The following is a 6,820-nucleotide window of genomic DNA, read 5'->3' on the forward strand; positions in this document are numbered from 1 at the left end:
ACACCCACACACACACACACACACACACACACACACACTGTATAAACATGCTTTCTGACTGTACGTCATCTGAAATCCTGAGCTGAATGTATGTCAGTCCTGTTCTTACATGCATCTATAAAACTGATGATAGAAATATTATATTCTGTCTTTAATTTTTCATCATTCTTTACTGATTGTGAAACACAAGAGCCTCTGTATGAACACCAGTTCAGACGACAGAAAACTCTTCTAATGAGTTTCTTAGTTTAGATTTACATAATATAAAATAAAAAGCTGAATCATATTTAGTGCGAGAAGAGACAGAAAACCTGTACGGGCTTATCATTGATATATTATTATAGTTTTTATTGAAGCATCATTTTCAACAATAGATTAGTTTTTTTTCATATATAATTTTATCATAAAAATATATATTTTATATATCTGAACAAACTTTTTGTCAGATGTTTTTCTTGTGAAGTGCATTTCTGCAAATTTTTGTTTATTTATTTATTTACAATAACTGGCACTTGCTGTAATATTTAGTTTAAAGTGTGATGTTTTTAAGAACACGTGACAGAATGCTCACATCATTTTTAGGTCACTCATGTTATCAAGGTCAGAAGATATCTTATATATGTGTACATTTTTAAAGATGTAAATTATCTTTATAAAATGCAATAAGATGCAAATTATTATAAAGGATTATTATTTGAAAGGATGCAAATTATCTTGCAATAATCTCTGTATTGCTTGTACATTTTGTGCTGTAAGTCATGCTTTTTATACTGTCTCTATTCAACTGAATAAAGTCAAAGTCAGTGTTTAAATGTGTGTGCTGTGAGGAGCAGTGTTTGTCTGATTGATGTCGAGTCTCTGCTGGAGTCGAGGCTCTCCTGAGGTCAGGATGTGAGGACGGATGGTAAAAGCATCAGTTCTGTAAATCTGAGGCATTTGAGACGCGTCGATGATCAGAACAGATGGCATTGTGTGTGTGTGTGTGTGTGGTCAGCGGGACAGTGAGTGTTAATGGACAGCTGATGTCCTGCAGGAGATTCGTCTTATATTGATCTGCTCCATCCAGATGGACTTCTAAAACTGAGACATCACGTAATACAGCAGACCGACTTCAGCTGATGGGCTTATGTCAATTATCTCCATATCTTAAACGTTTCTACTGTAATTGGATCGTCAGATAAAACGGAATGGTTTATTTTTCACTCACAACACCCTAGCAACTGCATAGCAACATTCAGAACACCCTAGCAACAGCCTAAAATGCATACAACACCCTAGCAACAGCCTAAAACGCTCACAACACCCTAGCAACAGCATAGCAACAGCCTAAAACCCTCACAACACCCTAGCAACAGCCCAAAACCCTCACAACACCCTAGCAACTGCATAGCAGCACTCACAACACCCTAGAAACTGCATAGCAAAAGCCTAAAAACACTCAGATCACCATAGCAACTGCATAGCAACACTCAGAACACCCTAGCAACAGCCTAAAATACATACAACACCCTAGCAACAGCCTAAAACCCTCACAACACCCTAGCAACAGCATGGCAACAGCCTAAACCCCTCACAACACCCTAGCAACTGCATCGCAGCAGCCTAAAAACACTCATATCACCATAGCAACTGCATAGCAACACTCAGAACAGCCTAGCAATAACCTAAAGTACATACAACACCCTAGAACCCTCACAACACCCTAGCAACTGCATAGCAACCCTCACAACACCCTAGCAACTGCATAGCAGCACTCACAACACCCTAGAAACTGCATAGCAACAGCCTAAAAACACTCAGATCACCATAGCAACTGCATAGCAACACTCAGAACACCCTAGCAACAGCCTAAAATACATACAACACCCTAGCAACAGCCTAAAACCCTCACAACACCCTAGCAACAGCATGGCAACAGCCTAAACCCCTCACAACACCCTAGCAACTGCATCGCAGCAGCCTAAAAACACTCATATCACCATAGCAACTGCATAGCAACACTCAGAACAGCCTAGCAACAGCCTAAAAACACTCAGATCACCATAGCAACTGCATAGCAACACTCAGAACACCCTGGCAACAGCCTAAAATACATACAACACCCTAGCAACAGCCTAAAACCCTCACAATACCCTAGCAACAGCATGGCAACAGCCTAAACCCCTCACAACACCCTAGCAACTGCATCGCAGCAGCCTAAAAACACTCATATCACCATAGCAACTGCATAGCAACACTCAGAACAGCCTAGCAACAGCCTAAAATACATACAACACCATAGCAATTGCATAGCAACAGCCTAAAACACTCATATCACCATAGCAACTGCATAGTAACACTCAGAACAGCCTAGCAACAGCCTAAAATACATACAACACCCTAGAACCCTCACAACACCCTAGCAACTGCATAGCAACAGCCTAAAACACTCATACCACCATAGCAACTGCATAGCAACACTCAGAACAGCCTAACAACAGCCTAAAATACATACAACACCCTAGCAACAGCTTAAAACCCTCACAACACCCTAGCAACTATAACTATATCCTAGAACTATTCCCGTTCAGTCTTGCACACTGGCATCAGTGATAATATATTCTGGTTATTAATTTCTATCTAAAACCCTTGTGCATGTAACTGTATCTGCAGCGCGTGTTGTAATATTGTCCACACAGTGGGATCTTGTCTGCATAGTTGTGTGATGCGGTAAGACGGAACATGTTGATCTTATTCTGCAGGAAATCACGGTTATAATCCATCCAAACATCCAGTGAATGGACATAATTTCATAATCATCATGCCAGAGAGAGAAGCGTGTTACAGCGTGCCGTATGAACACTGACACATCAGTAATGAGTGCTAAAAGATGCTTCAGGTACAAAATCATCGCCAGAAGCAAGATAAATCAGACAGATTTTTAATGTTCCTGAATGAAGTCACTTCTGCTCACCAAGGCTGCGTTTATTTGATCAAAAATACAGTAAAAACAGTTAAATTTTATTGCAATATAATATAGCTGTTTTCTATGTGAATCTCTGTTAAACTGTAATGTATTTCTGTGATGCGCAGCTGTATTTTCAGCATCATTACTCCAGTCTTCAGTGTCACATGATCTTCAGAAATCAGTATAATATGCTGATTTGCTGCTCAAGAAACATCTCTGATTATTATCAATGTTGAAAACAGTTTATTTTCACACCAGACAGGAAGAAAACACCTAGCAACATCACAGAACACCCTAGAAACTGCATAGCAGCAGCCTAAAACACTCCAAATGCTGCATAGAATGAAAGCAGGAGGGGCTTTACAGAAGATTTTCACATCCAACCTTAAAATATGTATTTAAACCAGCCAAAAACATGCCATGAATGAAAAAAGACTCACGGGTGTTTGTATAATAAATACATTTTACAGGGTTCCTCTATTCTATTGTATTCTATTCCAGGAACATCAAACTGTTAAACTACTTCCTCCATGAGCTGGAGATCTGAACTCACTCACTTCTGCTGTCTTTTTCTGTTGATTGACAAAACAGAAACTTAAATCCTGAAACACACACACACACACACACACACACACTCTCTCTCTCTCTCTCTCTGACACACACACACACACTCAAGGGGCTTTTAATCTACTATTACCCACTTACAGTCATTAACCAGCACAGAGGAATCAACTGTGTGTCTCTGTAGAGAAACATTTCACACACACACACACACACACACACACAGCATGTGCACAGCAGGAGGGGTGGGTGGGGCCGAGGGTCAGTGTGGTACCATGGCAACACTGTGTTTACAGTTCAGGGTGGGCCGGGTTTGGAATGCAGGAGACAAAACTGAAGAGCCTCACCTTAAAGACACACACACAAACACACACACACACACACACACAGTCTTGCATTTGTGGTTTACGGGGACTCTCCATAGGCGTAATGGTTTTTATACTGTACAGACTGTATATTCTATTGCCCTACACCAACCCTACCCCTCACAGGCAACTACTGGCAATCTTTTGATTTAATTAAACACCATTTAGTATGTTTTTTTAAGCCTATTGGTTTATGAGGACACAGGAAGTGTTCTCATAAACCATGTTTACGTTGTAATACCCATGTCATTATACACATGTGTCCTCATAAACCATATATACCAGAACACTCACACACACACACACGCTTATTTTCATTTAGTTCATCTTGATATACTAAAATAACTAAAGCGAAAACTGAAATAAAGATTATTAAAACCTATATAGACATATGTAAAAGAAAACAAAAACTAATACAAAAACTGATTTTCTCATTTTTTCAGCTTCATCTTTTTTTTGCTCAAACTCTGAAACCTGCTGCATTTCATCAGATTTCTCTCTCAGAAGCATTCCTGCGACCTTTGCTCTGACCTGTGACCTCTGGGTTAATAATTCAGAAAGCCTCTCCTCTCACTGCCATGTGAGTGTGACGGATGAGAGACGGCGTTACGGTGAGACGCAGGTGTCCGATAAACGCAGGAAGACGTTTGTGACACACTTGCACAACACTCCTCATGAAAGAGCCTGTATCTGTCAGCCGCTAGTCGAGGCCTGTCTCACACACACACACATATACACACACACTCACTCACACACACTCACCCTCTCACACTCACACTCACACACACACACGCACGCTCACACACACACACACACACACACACACACACACACACACACACACACACACACACACACACACACACACACACACACACACACACACACACACACACACACACACACACACACACACACACACACACACACGTGATCCTGTCAGACACTTCACTTTCTCCAGAGGTGTGTGTCGGGCCGCTGTGGGAACCGTTCTGATCCGTGACAGTTTGAAGTCTTTTGTTTGGTGAATCATGTTGTCTGCAGGCTGTCAGGTGAATCCAGCGAAACGCTGCGGGGTTTCAGGTGTCCAGACACAGAATACAGTGGCATTGTGAGTGTTATAGTGTGTGTGGATCCATTACGCCATATGGACACTGTATGGAAGAAAACACACCAGTCAGTATCTAACAGCACATTTACAGAGAGAGAGACAGAAGTAAATACACACACTAAAGGTTGTTTATTGGCATTGACGGATCCATGAAGAAACTTTAACACCCATTGGTTTTTTTATAGTGGACATTGGCATGAAATGAATGTTCATAACAGTTTGTCATTTCTTATTTCTTTTGAGTTCATGTTCTTTAGTTCTTTATGACATCAAATACGCTGTTTCTGTCTGTTTCTGCTTGAAGGGTGTTAATAATTAAACACACACCCACACACACACACACACACACACTCATAATGCTGTTAGTGTGAATCTCTGTGATTATGTGTGTGCAGATCATCATCTCATCCTGCGGTGTTTGTTTAATTCGTGATGTTTGGCTGAACTGTGTGTGTGAGAAACACGGCAGCCGTCTGGATTCATCAGGATTAAACCAAGATCAACAAGCGTGCAAAAGTTTGTTTTACTGTTTCTCTTCTGCTCACCAGGGCTGCTTTTATTTGATCAAAAATACAGTAAAAACAGTGAAATATTATTAGAATTTCAAATGTCTGTTTTCTATGTGAATATCTGTTAAAATGTAATTTATTTCTGTGATGCGCAGCTGTATTTTCAGCATCATTACTCCAGTCTTCAGTGTCACATGATCTTCAGAAATCATAATAATATGCTGATTTGCTGCTCAAGAAACATTTCTGATTATTAGCAATGTTGAAAACATTCATATTTTTGTGGAAACCATGACACATTTTATTTTTCAGGATTCACAGATGAATAGAAAGTTCAAAAGGACAGCATTTATTTGAAATAGAAATCTTTTGTAACATTATAACTATCTTCACTGTCACTTTTGATCGATTTAATGAATAAAAGTATTAATCGCTTTCCAAAAAAACTTACTGACCACAAACTTTTGAACAGTAGTGTAGCTAGATACACATGCATGTGTGTGTGTGTGTGTGTGTGTGTGTGTGTGTGTGCATGTCACGGCATGTTCTCTTCTCCTGCTTCCGGTGCTCTGAACAAGGAATGAAGGGAATTTCTAGTAAATTCCAGACTCTGGGATGTGTGAGCTGTTGACATTGAACATGAAAGTGCTGGTTAAATCGGCGTTTCAAGGTGATTGATCACTGTATTGATTACAGTGACTGCTGGAACACTAATGCCGTTTAGAACATCACCAACAAAAAGCTGTTTCCTTTAAATACAGGAGTGTGAGTCCGTTTCCCACACACACACTCACTCACACACACACACACACACACACACACACACACACACACACACTCCTCTCTTCCTTCTCTGCTAATGTCTCTACTGCTAAAAGGACATACCACCACAACAAAATTAACAATCTCATGCACTCATTTTGCAAAAATCTAAACACATTCTCACTCACTAAAACACAATTTGCACTGTGATGAACATGTGATGCAAAACCCTAAACACAAGAAAGCAAAAGTTAAGCACAGCTGCAACACGGCTGTCACTGTTTACACACATTAATTAAAAACTGTTCACGTTTGTTTCTAAATATGTGAATGTACAAAATATGAGCAAGTTCAAAGTGCACGGATGGCATGGGTGCATCCCTCAATCTGAGAGGTGGAGGAAGAGGAAGAGCAAGACCAATGAAATCAGAGCTACTGTGATAGACCATGTTCTTGTGTGTGGAATGACAGAGGCAGGACAAAGAGTTCAAACTAATTTGAGCAGATTCTCTGTGGCCACCAATCAGTTGGAAAGTTCAAAAGAACAGCAAAAGAAGAGTGGAAA

This window comes from Sinocyclocheilus anshuiensis, unplaced genomic scaffold (assembly GCF_001515605.1).
Source record: "Sinocyclocheilus anshuiensis isolate Anshui unplaced genomic scaffold, SAMN03320099.WGS_v1.1 scaffold1031, whole genome shotgun sequence".
In the NCBI taxonomy this organism is placed as follows: domain Eukaryota; kingdom Metazoa; phylum Chordata; class Actinopteri; order Cypriniformes; family Cyprinidae; genus Sinocyclocheilus; species Sinocyclocheilus anshuiensis.